Source organism: Schistocerca piceifrons, chromosome X (assembly GCF_021461385.2).
Source record: "Schistocerca piceifrons isolate TAMUIC-IGC-003096 chromosome X, iqSchPice1.1, whole genome shotgun sequence".
In the NCBI taxonomy this organism is placed as follows: Eukaryota; Metazoa; Arthropoda; class Insecta; order Orthoptera; family Acrididae; genus Schistocerca; species Schistocerca piceifrons.
The window spans coordinates 251723029-251737873 of NC_060149.1; the positions used below are offsets into that span (position 1 = coordinate 251723029).

The 14845-nt window shown below is 41.2% G+C and overlaps 1 protein-coding gene across 2 annotated transcripts in view; it reads left to right on the top strand.

Moving 5' to 3' along the window:
* The window catches only part of LOC124723128 (flocculation protein FLO11), a 196042-nt gene that overhangs the window by 126741 nt on the left and 54456 nt on the right, over positions 1 to 14845 (top strand). Inside the window, exon 1 of one of the 2 annotated variants that reach the window (XM_047248316.1) lies at positions 11468 to 11616. The exons of the other annotated variant lie outside the window; for it this stretch is intronic. The gene's annotated coding sequence lies outside the window, so the exon portion shown is untranslated. Of the gene's footprint in view, positions 1 to 11467; positions 11617 to 14845 lie in introns of those variants that run through there. 2 annotated transcript variants of the gene reach the window in all.

Consider the following 14845-nt stretch of genomic DNA (forward strand, 5'->3'; position numbering starts at 1 on the left):
TTTCGTTGGTGGTGTAATGGTAAAGCAGGCGAGTGGGAAACGAAAGGTCGTGGGATAGACTCTTTAGAATTTTCTTTCTGCCTTCACCTCTGAACGATGTGAAGATTTGTCAGGAACGACACCTGTTTCGGATTCCACATTAAACTGTAGGTCCCTTTTCCCGGCAGGGTTACTGGGACATGTTACAGACGCAAGTCACCGAACTAGCGTCCAATTGAAAGACTTGTGTTGCGACCAGACGAAACCACTTTCGTCCGGCCATAACTGTGGGTTCTTTGATCGTTCTGGGAGAAGGCTCACCAAGCTAGACCACATAAAATATTAGCTCACTTTCTTACATAAATGAGTAGAAGATTTTCGTAACTTTGCCACAGGAGTAGTGGGTAATCTACAGCTGTCACTGACTATGAAAGCACAACTTGCTGTACAGATTAACAAACTATTTTCTCGCAGTACCAAATGCAAAATTTACGAAAGTACATTTCATGAGAAACTTTAACTGTCACTGACATACACTATGATGTTGACTGCTGTTGCCAAGGTCTCGAACTAGGCTGAGCTCTTGCGTGCTCAATACTATATTGACCTCTGATGCGAGGGTATTGTGTGCCGAGAGGGAAGCGTGGTCTTCAAGAGCACCTTCCAAACGTCGTTGGGGATTGCAGCGTGCCCTCACTAATGACTTTGCTATCGATTCGCGTTGCCGACTTTGGTATGGCACCGCGATCTCAGGACGACACCACACTTGAGCCACACGAAATTATTATTATCTGCATATTATCTTTTATTTGTGCAGGCGACATTTTGGTACACATCTAACCATCGCCCTATTTTCCAATCCATGGCTGTCAAAACTATAAATTGTAGGGAATCCTAAGCTGAGTATTTTTAGATGGGGAATCCGTGATCAAAAACCCATATTTCGGTTAGTTCGAGGTCTTGAAAGAGTAGTGCACGTTTGGTCCATGTTTGTAAACTTCTTACATATGTTTCACACCAAACAAACTGCTTGTTACAATACGGAGAGTGCTGATAGAGCAACAGTTACACTCCTATCACATAAAAATGGGGTCAAATGATTTTACAGGATGTTTCAAAGTCTTTGCAAGAAACATCTAAGAGTGATAGATCTCGCCATGGGGAACAACTTTTGTTAGAGACAAAATCTTCACTGATGCTTCCGATGGACCAAAGGTATCCGTTAGTATTCCCCGGTCCTGGGGTAACGAGATTTCACCGAAGTAGCAGGGTCTACTAACCAGGTATGCAGCATACTACCTACCCCAGTAAACTGATAGAGTGATTTTCAACAAGAAAATCATAAGAATGAGTACCTCTAAGCATAGAAAGATATTTTAGAAGCGAATAAGGAACTTCAATTTTTCTCAGTCTATCACCTTTCACACGGAGAAAATGATTGGATGATAGACAACACATACTGCATATGAACGCCACGAGCTGCCACCGTTCAAGGGCATAACCAATCTTGACACCTAGCGTCGCTGGGAAGCATCAGCGGACTTAAGCATCTAACAGAAGCTGTTCCCCCCCGACGTGATGTATCAACCCTAGACGTTTCTCGCAAAGAGCTTGAAACACCTGTCTATATATTAACGGCGACTATGCCTCGGCGCCATTCACACAAGCTGGCTTTTCCAGGTATATTTTCCTCCTGCCTCTCCCCTTTCCCTAGCACAGCTCCATCTCCCTTCGCATTTTCAATCATGCAGATGTCTGTTACATGCACGTGACGTTAGCACATTACAGTGTTGCTGTTCTGCATGTGTCAGCATTACCGTGATAACAATATACTCAATGTTCGTGTTAATTTCCATCAATTTTCTGGTTTCTTTCCAATTTATGGGAACTAATGTGCAAGTGCCTCTACAGTATGCTTCTCGGTACTAGTTCCGTATAGATTAATGTCTTGTCTTAAGTTCTTTTTGTTTATCAGGAGCACTGCAATCATAATTTACATGTACCTGATGTGGTATTGTTACATTGTTCATGCGTATCCTGTTTGACAGTTAAACGCAGAGATTTCCTAGTGCAGTACGTATTCGTGCGAGATCGATTTCGTTTCCTTTTAAGACAGTCTACTAACATTCCGTTAGTAACCATCCCACCTACCAGAGGCAGGCCAATTACATATCTGTCTTAGCAAAAATATTTCTGGAGAATACTGTCTACGCGTATTAATATAACCTTATTCATTTCATTAATATTGACGGAGGTTTTGTTCCTGTGCTCTCCTTTGTTGCTGCCTAAAAATAAAATTTGAAAACTGGAAAATACTGTGTGACTAATGTAAATTGTTCTGATTATCATTAGCTGCAAAATTTGATACCAGAAACTATTCGATAAATTAAGAGTTTCTGTTATAACTGCAAAATTTCAGTTCAGAAATAATGATGGTCAGATGACGTTAGTAACCCCTCCCCCCCCCCCCACCGCCACCCCCCCCCCTACCGCCACCCCCCAAAAAAAGCTTTTTGTATATCGTTGTCATCGTTTGACTTTGATTAATTTATAAAATGCAAAAATTTTTTTCCATGCTTTTTGGTGAATACATCCTTCTATTTCTCAAAACTCTGTAACTAGACTATCTTCAAGTGAGATTTTTCAGGTCGCTTCCTTCCATTGAGACAAAATATTGCAGAGAACAGTAGAGCACCGTATTTCCCAAAACTCTGAAGTCGCTTGTCTGTCCGATAAGCTGTGAAACGACTGTGGCCTTATCCTTAGCAACTAATCATACGCAAAAGTCCTTAAAGTCTTTTCTTCTCCTTTCTCTTCTAAAACTTGTAACACCTTTGTTCGAAGTATACTCTCACTCTTATATGTGTGAGGAAATATATACGTCAAGTTGATTCTGTTCTTATGTAGAGTTTATAGCACTGTCGTATTAGACTGTAGAGTTTTAACAGTAACATAAGGTTCACGTCAGTAATCATGGTCCTTGCAGTTTACTTGTAGAGTAATTGTTTACATTGTTTAAAATCGTTCTGAGGCATAATTACGGTTAAATGGACAGTTTCTCACATGTGTTTTGGTAGTAGGTAGTGGTGACTACCCCAAGGAATTTTCACTGTATGGGGGAATAAAAAGTGAAAATCAATGTAAACTACAACAAAAATATATCTTATTGTGAACAAGCCATACGATGATGAACATGATGGTTCGAAACCAGTGACGGCGCTATTTATGTGAATAAACAGTATTATAAAAAGTTGCTGATTGATACCTTCTCTGCAAGAATCAACATGTATTACTTCTAGAATTCCATTATATCTACTTTTCCAAGCCTATTTTTCTATACAAGTACAGGCTGACGATGGATCTAATTTCTCCAACTATAACTGCAACATTCGGAGAATCTCTTCATGCTTATGCAAGTCAATTTGCAGCATATTTCAGTTTTAGCAAAATCTAATATGCCAGGATTATTTATTTCTGTTTGTATAGATCGACTAGTCGCTTCTGAAGCAAGAGCATGAGATTCCAGGTCCTTGGCATTTTTAATCAATTTCGAACGACTCTGAATCGTTTCATTAACAAAGATATGAATAATTCTACGACAAAAAAAGTTTTCAATGTATACTAAAAAATGTCGTCCTCGATAAGCATCGTTTCAGTTAGACATTAAAAAACACCTAACTGTACCTTCTCTTGTTTATGATTATACTCGTAAACGCTTCCAGAGTTCTGATTGCGTCACCCCACAAGACCATTAATCGTCTTCTACAAAACAGTTAACATCAGGTTATTACGAGATGTAATAACTTGCAGTTTCTGTTGTCAGGGGCTACTGGATGTGGGACTTCACACTATCTTGCGTCTGAATCTAGTCTAGTAACACGTCCGTCATGGAAACGTTAATTATTTCACACTGAAAGTCTGAATAGATCTCTGTTTATTTTAAAAAGAAGCAAAACTACAATGTCCCTTTGGGAAGTATTTAACGAAATCGTCTCTCGCAGTATCATTGGACAATGTCATATAATGAAGTTTCCTGGATATTGGCGTATAACTTTCAAATGATGCATTAACTCACATACAGTAAGGAAAGAAAACCAGGAAAGTTTCTGCCGGTTGCTTTTCAGTTGAAGGGAAATAGTAGGTACGCATGAAGAACTTAGGGGATTTTACCGGTAGACATGTTATTTATGCATACCTGGTAATGCTTCATCATTGCATTAAAAATAGTGTAAATAAACGACGATTACTAATATTTCATAAACGAAAATTTGAACCTCATGTTATTGGCTGTACGAGAAACGAGCAGCAAACTTGTTGAGAACCGTAAAGGTTCTGTAACAGAATGTAGGCTATGTGGAAATGACAAGGTGCGTTACATAAAAGTCACCGTTTGAGCAAATATTATTATTATTATTTCTTTCCTTTCTCGAACGCTATGTCTGCTTAAAAATGGAAAGTGACGGGGACCTTGATCAAGCGTGACTTCCTTTTAACTGTACGGTATATGTTACATTGCATTTAGGAACTTTCGGATAATTGAACATGTATCAATAATTACAGATTTCTGTAGTTGTATATATTCGTTTGGATGTAGCTGTATTGTGTTGATGTACTGGTGGATATTGTGTGGTATGACTCCTGTAGTTGATAGTATAATTGGTATAATGTCAACTTTATCCTGATGCCACATGTCCTTGACTTCCTCAGCCAGTTGGATGTATTTTTCAATTTTTTCTCCTGTTTTCTTCTGTATATTTGTTGTATTGGGTATGGATATTTCGATTAGTTGTGTTAATTTCTTCTTTTTATTGGTGAGTATGATGTCAGGATTGTTATGTGGTGGTGTTTTATCTGTTATAATGGTTCTGTTCCAGTATAATTTGTATTCATCATTCTCCAGTACATTTTGTGGTGCATACTTGTATGTGGGAACGTGTTATTTTATTAGTTTATGTTGTATGGAAATTTGTTGATATATTATTTTTGCTACATTGTCATGTCTTCTGGGGTATTCTGTATTTGCTAGTATTGTACATCCGCTTGTGATGTGATCTACTGTTTCTATTTGTTGTTTGCAAAGTCTGCATTTATCTGTTGTGGTATTGGGATCTTTAATAATATGCTTGCTGTAATATCTGGTGTTTATTGTTTGATCCTGTATTGCAAATAATGAATCCTTCTGTCTCACTGTATATATTGCCTTTTCTTAGCCATGTGTTGGATGCGTCTTGATCGATGTGTGGCTGTGTTAGACGATACGGGTGCTTGCCATGTAGTGTTTTCTTTTTCCAATTTACTTTCTTCGGATCTGTTGATGTTATGTGATCTAAAGGGTTGCAAAAGTGGTTATGAAATTGCAATGGTGTAGCCGATGTATTTATATGAGTGACTTCTTTGTGTATTTTGGTAGTTCCTGCTCGTTCTAGAAAGAATTTTCTTAAATTGTCTACCTGTCCATAATGTAGGTTTTTTATGTAGATAAATCCCCTTCCTTTTCTGCTTAATGTGAATCTTTCTGTTGCTGAACGTATGTGATGTAGTCTATATTTGTGGCATTGTGATCGTGTAAGTGTATTGAGTGCTTCTAGGTCTGTGTTACTCCATTTCACTACTCCAAATGAGTAGGTCAATATTGGTATAGCATAGGTATTTATTATTATTATTATTATTTATCAGAGGACTGCTCGAAACTTGTTATTTACTTTCGTAGATCTACTATCCGTCGCAATTAGATAAGACTGAATGTAAATTCAGGAGAAGTAGCAGTAGAATGGAGGGAAGAATAAGCATAAAATAAAGATGAGGGCGCGCATCACTACATGTGCGGCCGGATTTCCAGTCCAGTTCCTGCCGCCTCCCTCCTACAATATTAAGGCTTGACAGCACATCCGACAAAGTAAGTCATGTGGAACTGCCCAGGACACCTGCAAAGTGAATAGTCCCTTGATCTTGCAAACCTCTCAAATGTCGTCTTCAGTTCAACTTCCGGCACTAGCCACAACGTCCGCTCTCTCCACCCACAACGTAATATGTGTAGAACGATGAAATGAAAAACACGTATTCTAATACTGTATGCAAAGTAGAATTTTCACATAATCAAAAGCTGTGGGAACGCTATTACCGTTTAACGGTTCGCTGCAACCCTTTCGGTATGAAACTTTCCCAGCAACGACTGGATAAATTATTCAACTATGCAACACCAATGATTACTGACTACTCGCAGTTGCACAGAAAGGAAATGCAAGCAGTAAATTTTAAGGAAGTATTTCTAGAAATACCTACTTGCCAACGAAATCCGATTGACAATGGCCGCGGGTGGCTACGCGGTCTAGTAACATTTGGTCTTCGGAAATCTTCCGGGCAGCAGAGGCACTAGCGGAAGTGCCATCCTCGCATTTTAAAGAAGGCAGAGGCGCAGAAAAAGTTATGGCACTGTGCTCGTATTGATCTAACCAAACTGATTTAAGTTGCATTTCATTTACATAAATCATTTCAGGGATGATAGAACGGTTCCTCCAGCAGGTCAGAGCCGATGTTTTCCTCCACCTACAATTCACCCTCACCTAAATAAATCACACCTTGTCAGTCTCCTTTCATATTAAGGCTACATTAAATTCCAACCTTCCTTCAAACTATTTGTCAGTAAACGCACACGAAATAAGCACTGATAAAGTATATGCAGATCCGTATGACAGGCAAACAAAGAAAAACTAAGCAGCAACTTCCTTGAAAACTGACGGCACTGAGAAAAACCTACACAAATTCAAGTTTACCGAAAAGAGTGAGGAAACACAATTCAGTTACCACACTATAACTCGAGACAACAAAATAAAGAAAGGAAAGAAGACCAGGATTTAACGTCCTGTCGACGACGTCATTAAGGACGGAGCTTAAAATCGAATAGCGAAGGGATGGGAAAGGGAACTGGCCATGTTCATTTCAAAGGAACCCTTCCGGCATTTGCTTTAAACGATTTTGAGTCTGGGAGGCGAAAGGGGCTTTGAACCACCACCTTTCCGGACATGAGCCCAGTTTCTTAACGCTGCACCACCTCTCTTGCTTTGATGAAACAACACTAGCAATTAGCTATCCAGGAAATACGTATTAAAATAGTCTTTATAGTCTCTTTGTGTGGCTTAACGTTCCTCTGACAGTGGGATTACTGAAGCTGGGTATCTTTTTCGGATTTCGTAAGAATGTGGCTGTTGGGAGAAGTACAGGTTTATCCATAAGTACCGTGGGGATTTCAGAAGGCAACTGCACGAAAACGACAAGACATACCGAAAAAGACACACATTAGTGGATAGAACATATCTCCAAGTTTCGATTCGTGATATGCGCAGTGGTACTGTTGCAGATCACACCACTAGGGGCAAGCGTGTCAGAACATGGAGATAAATTATCCGCTCCATGTTGTAGCATCGAACGACGCGCCTGCAGATAAGCAACCCAATCAACTGCTTTGCGCCTTCCTGCCACAGCGACGGTAATGACTTGCACACACACACATACACACACACACACACACACACACACACACATTGACGTATTAAAACAGAATTAGAGCTCTCATCATCACGATGACACAAGTAAGGGCATTGTATTGCGTAATATTGTAAAAAACTGTCACCAGTAGACCCAGAATGTAACAGTAGCCTGAACTCCAGTAACAGGTTTTTTTTGTTTTTTTTTTACGGTATGACGCGGTACCATACCCAAAAAACTATTATGTCAACTGGCTCTGGCCCCTGAAGCCTGAATTAGTTTATATTGAGAAGTGAATATTTTCGTTCGTAATTAAATTTCCTTTAGTGTCTGTAAGACGATCACAACAAAATCAAATCGGTTTGATCGAGGGACTGCAAGATGCTACGCTCTTTTTAGAGAAATCTTCAATCATCTCCGATAACCTCGATATGAATCTTCACTCTTCACTTCTAAGGAACCATAGGCGGTGTAGACTGGTCATATCGAGGTATTCTTCCCAGAATTTTAACACCTCACACGCAGGTGCTCTGGGCGTGGTTTCTGTCGATATAGCACTAGCCAAAAGCTCCAACTAATATCAATACAATATTTGTAATACAGCAGTTATATATCTTCACTTTAATACACCAATCGTTTCAATTGTTCAAACTGCTAGATCGATCGCACGTAGAACATTTGACAAGAACGATTCTATCGCACCAGTCTTAAAGAGAAATACGGGGTGATTATAATTAAAGTTAAACTTTCAAACCGCTGTAGAAATAACACCACTCGTCAGAAGACGTCAAATTGCAACGCAATGATTTCAGAGAAGGGGGAAAACGTGTGGCAGAAGAAAAATAAATAATTACAAAATGTAGCAATAGATGGTGCTGCAAGCATCATAATTTAATAGTTGTCGACTACAAATGACAAATGAATCATACAATAATGCCTAAGGTGTACGTTTGACGTTAAACAAACTGTACTACTTCGTGTGCATGGTTGTACAGGTGTGATACTGTTAGTTACGTAAGCCCATCCTCTACGGCAAGGTCATATCACATCGGATGGGAAAAAGTCGGTTTTTAATTGTCCTGAGGCCAAAAAACGCATACAAAGCATCAATCACATCGGTTTTTAATCATCCTGAGGCCAAAAACCGCATAAAAAGCATCAGTCAAAATCAAATCGGATTATTAATTTCCGTGTGACTGGCGCAAAACATGTTCAATATGCTGTCCACAGTTTTCTGCAAAAAGTTGAAATCGAGAAACAGCATGTTCCACAACTGATCGAACTGTTTCCGGGGTCACGTTCAGAATGTGTTGCGCAATGCGTGCCGTCAATACAGTTAAGTTTGCAATCGGAACACTGAACTCAACATCTTTCAGATAGCCCCACAACCAGAAGTCTCGCGGATTAAGATCAGGTGATTGGGACGGCCAGGCTGTAGGGAAATGGCGGGTGATAATTCCAGCATTTCCGGAATGGTGCTGCAGCAGCTGCTTAACTGGATTTGCAATGTGCGGAGGTGCGCCATCTTGCATAAAAATGATACCATCCACGCTGTTGGAGAGCTGGAATGACGTGGTTGCGCAAAAGACACTCACAGCACTTACCAGTGATGGTACAGGTAACAGGACTGGAAGCACCTGTCTCTTCGAAAAACTATGGCTCTATGATAAATGGTGCCGTAAATCCACACCACACAGTGACCTTTTCAGGATGAAGTGCTACTGGTTGATTTGCGTGTGGATTTTCCTTTGCCCATATTCGACAATTCTGTGTATTGACATATCCTGTCTGATTTAAGTGGGCTTCGTCTGTCCACAAAATCTTCCACGGCCAATCATTGTCCACTTCCACGCGAGCAAGAAATTCTAAAGCAAAGTCTCTGTTGCTGGCAGGTCAACACGAAGCAACTCGTGCACATGGGTAATTTTGAATGGACAGCAAAGAAGGGTGTTTCGTAGGATTTTAGGCACCGTGCTCACGGGTATGTCCAATTCTCCGTGCACTACACGTTTGCACACCACCACTCGTCTCCTCCTGCATTGTTGTGGCCACTGCTTCCACTGACGTTGAATCATTTCGCGGAACTTCTGCAGAGCAACGTGTGCACAGCTTTACAAGCAGAGCGCGATCCTGCATTGACACAGTCATGGTGAACGTCGCAGACGTGTACCCGGCGGGTTTATACCAACTTCAATAGGTCATGTTTTCATTTACGTATTCTGACACATACAGCGCCATCTATTGATCAATTTTCACACTATTTTTTTTCTTCTGCCATACGTTTCCACCCTTCTGCGACAATATTCCGTTGCAATTTGACGTCATTCTGACCAGTGGTGTTATTTCTACAGCGTTTTGAATGTAATCACGCTGTATATGACGCTATTTAAGAGAGTTACGGAAATGTTTATTTGCCCACTGCCAGTCAATTTTACATAAACTTTCGCTTTATTTTCTAGTTTTATTTGTTTATTTTATATCTTCGGCGCGTTGAACGCTTGTTACAACAGACTACACAGATACAGGTGCCGCAGTAATTAAAAACACTGGACTCGTAGTCTGGAGGATCAGGGTTGAAATCCACCTCCGGCCATAGCAATGTACCGGGTGATCAAAAAGTCAGTATAAATTTGAAAACTGAATAAATCACGGAATAATGTAGATAGAGAGGTACAAATTGACACATATGCTTGGAATGACATGAGGTTTTATTAGAATCGAAAAAATACAAACGTTCAAAAAATGTCCGACAGATGGCGCTTCATCTGATCAGAATAGCAATAATTAGCATAACAAAGAAAGACAAAGCAAAGACGATGTTCTTTACAGGAAATGCTCAATATGTGCACCATCATTCCTCAACAATAGCTGTAGTCGAGGAATAATGTTGTGAACAGCACTGTAAAGCATGTCCGGAGTTATGGTGAGGCATTGGCGTCGGTGTTGTCTTTCAGCATCCCTAGAGATGCCGGTCGATCACGATACACTTGCAACTTCAGGTAACCCCAAACCCAAAAATCGCACGGACTGAGGTCTGGGGACCTGGGAGGCCAAGCATGACGAAAGTGGCGGCTGAGCATACGATCATCAGCAAACGACGCGCGCAAGAGATCTTTCACGCGTCTAGCAATATGGGGTGGAGCGCCATCCTGCATAAACATCGTACGTTCCAGCAGGTGTTTATCAGCCAGGCTGGGAATGATGCGATTCCGTAACACATTGGCGTACCTCTCACCTGTCCAGTGCCATCTGTCGGACATTTTGTGAACTTTTTTTTTGTTCTAATAAAACCACATGTCATTCCAAGCATGTGTGTCAATTTTTACCTCTGTATCTACGTTATTCCGTGGTTTATTAAGTTTTCAAATTTATACTGACTTTTTGATCACCCTGTATATTTTTCGTAGTTACCACAAATCACATGAGAGAAGTACTATGATGATTCTTTGAACCCCGTTCTATATTCCTTCCCACTTTTGTCCAAAGAAGCTATTGTTCCGTATCTAATAAACTCTACGTCCACAGAACGTTTAACTTTGTCGTTCGTCTTACACCATATTAGACTGTTTTGATTATCAAAACGAATACCAAAGAGACTAAGGCACGATACCGCATTTTATCAGTGATCTATATCGATTTTCACTGTTCACCACCTCCATAACTACCTCCAGTAAAAAGGAAGTCTAGTGAAACAACCCGGTGTCAGTTTTTGGAGCAGCCGTTGCTATGTGATGTGACAACGAATCATCACCTTCGAAGAATTGTGAATAACACAACCAATTACATACAGGTAACGATTCCAAAAAGTAAGACGACTGGAACTGCGTGTCGTTAGGTAGGAAGTTAATGCAGGTGATGCATGATGCATTAGTCGGCGCAGCTGTGAATAAAAAACCAGGGCTGCGAGCAGAGCTGGCTGGCAAGTCGCCGGCGACCTCGCTGCAGAGTGCCGCTCCCAAGGCCGAAGGCCGGCAATCGAAAGCGTGCGACGTGCAACCAAGCAAGCAGTGTGGCCAGTGCAACGTGCCAGGTCGGCTCGCACGTGCCGAGGCGCTGCAGATGTGCGGCGCCTGACGTCGCCGACTGGCGCCGGCTGCCATCCACCAGCGAGAGTGTAACCTACTGGCATTCAGCGCTACAGGCTCCAGTGTGGTAACGCGCAGTCCCTTACTCGCTTCTCAACTAACAGTCTATTGCCATCGTAGCCGTTAAGTCTCGTTAACAGACGAGGAAACTGCCTTTTTCAGTAACCGATGATTTAGCATCTATGCTTTGAATAAATTAACAATCAGCCCCATAATATTATTAACCTTTGTATAAGGTTTCCTTACTGGCCATTCCAGAAAACATGGCCTCTAAAATTCATGTTGTTGTTGTTGTGGTTTTCAGTCCTAAGACTGGTTTGATGCAGCTCTCCATGCTACTCTATCCTGTGCAAGCTTCTTCATATCCCAGTACCTACTGCAGCCTACATCCTTCTGAATCTGCTTAGTGTATTCATCTCTTGGTCCCCCTCTACGATTTTTACCCTCCACGCTACCCTCCAATACGAAATTGGTGGTCCCTCGATGTCTCAGAACATGTCCTACCAACTGATCCCTTCTTATAGTCAAGTTGTGCCACAAGCTCCTCTTCTCCCCAGTTCTACTCAATACCTCCTCATTAGTTATGTGATCTACCCATCTAATCTTCAGCATTCTTCTATAGCACCACATTTCGAAAGCTTCTATTCTGTTCTTGTCTAAACTATTTATCGTCCATGTTTCACTTCCATACATGGCTACTTTCAGGAACGACTTCCTGACATTTAAATCTATACTCGATGTTAACAAATTTTTCTTCTTCAGAAACACTTTCCTAGCCATTGCCAGTCTACATTTTATATCCTCTCTACTTCGACCACCATCAGTTATTTTGCTCCTCAAATAGCAAAACTCCTTTACTACTTTAAGTGTCTCATTTCCTAATCTAATTCCCTCAGCGTCACCCGACTTAATTCGACTACATTCCATTGTGCTCGTTTTGCTTTTGTTGATGTTCATCTTATACCCTCCTTTCAAGACACTGTCCATTCCGTTCAACTACTCTTCCAAGTCCTTTGCTCTGTCTGACAGAATTACAATGTCATCGGCGAACCTCAAAGTTTTTATTTCTTCTCGATGGATTTTAATGCCTACTCCGAACTTTTCTTTTGTTTCCTTAATTGCTTGCTCAATATACAGATTGAATAAAATCGGGGACAGGCTACAACCCCGTCTCCCTCCCTTCCCAGTCACTGCTTCCCTTTCATGCCTTTCGACTCTTATAACTGCCATTTGGTTTCTGTACAAATTGTAAATAGCCTTTCGCTCCCTGTATTTACCCCTGCCACCTTCAGAGTTTGAAAGAGAGCATTCGAATTAACATTGTCAAAAGCTTTCTCTAAGTCTACAAATGCGAGAAAAGTAGGTTTGCCTTTCCTTAATCTTTCTTCTAAGATAAGTCGTAGGGTCAGTATTGCCTCACGTGTTCCAATATTTCTACGGAATCCAAACTGATCTTCCCCGATGTCGGCTTCTCTCAGTTTTTCCATTCGTCTGTAAAGAATTCGCGTTAGTATTTTGCAGCTGTGACTTATTAAACTGATAGTTCGGTAATTTTCACATCTGTCAACACTTGCTTTCTTTGGGATTGGAATTATTATATTCTTCTTGAAGTCTGAGGGTATTTCGCCTGTCTCATACATCTTGCTCACCAGATGGTAGAGTTTTGTCAGGACTGGCTCTCCCAAGGCTGTCAGTAGTTCTAATGGAATGTTGTCTAGGCGCGCAGTCCGGAACCGCGCGACTGCTACGGTCGCAGGTTCGAATCCTGCCTCGGGCATGGATGTGTGTGATGTCGTTAGGTTAGTTAGGTTTAAGTAGTTCTCAGTTCTAGGGGACTGATGACCACAGATGTTAAGTCCCATAGTGCTCAGAGCCATTTGAACCATTTGGAATGTTGTCTACTCCGGGGGCCTTGTTTCGACTCAGGTCTTTCAGTGCTCTGTCAAACTCTTCACGCAGTATCCTATCTCCCATTTCATCTTCATCTACATCCTCTTCCATTTCCATAATACTGTCTTCTAGTACATCGCCCTTGTATAAACCCTCTGTATACTCCCACCTTTCTGCTTTCCCTTCTTTGCTTAGAACTGGGTTTCCATCAAAGCTCTTGATATTCATGCAAGTGGTTTTCCTTTCTCCAAAGGTCTCTTTAATTTTCCTGTAGGCAGTATCTATCTTACCCCTCGTGAGATAAGCCTCTACATCCTTACATTTGTCCTCTACTCATCCCTGCTTAGCCATTTTGCACTGCCTGTCGATATCATTTTTGAGACGTTTGTATTCCTTTTTGCCTGCTTCATTTACTGCATTTTTATATTTTCTCCTTTCATCAATTAAATTCAATATTTCTTCTGTTACCCAAGGTTTTCTACTAGCCCTCGTCTTTTTACCTATTGATCCTCTGCTGCCTTCACTATTTCATCCCTCAAAGCTACCCATTCTTCTACTGTATTTCTTTCCCCCATTCCTGTCAATTGTTCCCTTATGCTGTCCCTGAAACTCTCTACAACCTCTCGTTCTTTCAGTTTATCCAGGTTCCATCTCCTCAAATTCCCGCCTTAAGATATTCGTGCACTTTGTCATCTTCGCTACTGTGAAACACATCTCTTCTACCGCAAGCTCTTTGCTATTCCGAATCACCCACAGAATCCAACAAACAAATGAAGACACATTCCTCTGTTATTTCCCATGAATATAACATGCCGTAAACATCTTTTAGCGTTGTTACTCGTCGGGCTGACAGGAAATGAGGCTGCTGACCCTGTTGCCAAGGCTGCATTTCACCTGCCCCGGCCTGATAGCTCTTCCGTTCCTTCGGATAATCTCCGCGTTGCCGTCCGTCGGCAGATGGCGTCACTTTGGCATCATCACTGCTCTCCTCTTCACGGGAACAAGATCCAAGTAATTACCCCTCTCCCAATGGCTTGGCCGCCCTCGTCTCGGCCTGCTCGTCCTGAGGTTTCGTATTGGGCACTGTCATTTTAGCCATCGTCATTTGTTAAGTGGTGATAATCATAGAAATTCTCGATTTCCAGGACGGATGAACTATCTATATACATAATTAAGTTTGTGTAGAACCCTCGGTGCCCAAATCCCTCTCTCACTTATCCCCATATTTTCCATTCATTGCATCTACCATTTGGCGTTGGATGCCTCTGTAACTGTCTAACGAAAAACTAGAAATACGGAGGAATTTGGTTGTCCTGTACAAGGTAAAGCTGTCGTCAGATCGAAAGTTAGTTGAATACCGTGGTGTTTTACTAGGCATGGTACTATTGGACGTGGTATCCCTTTGT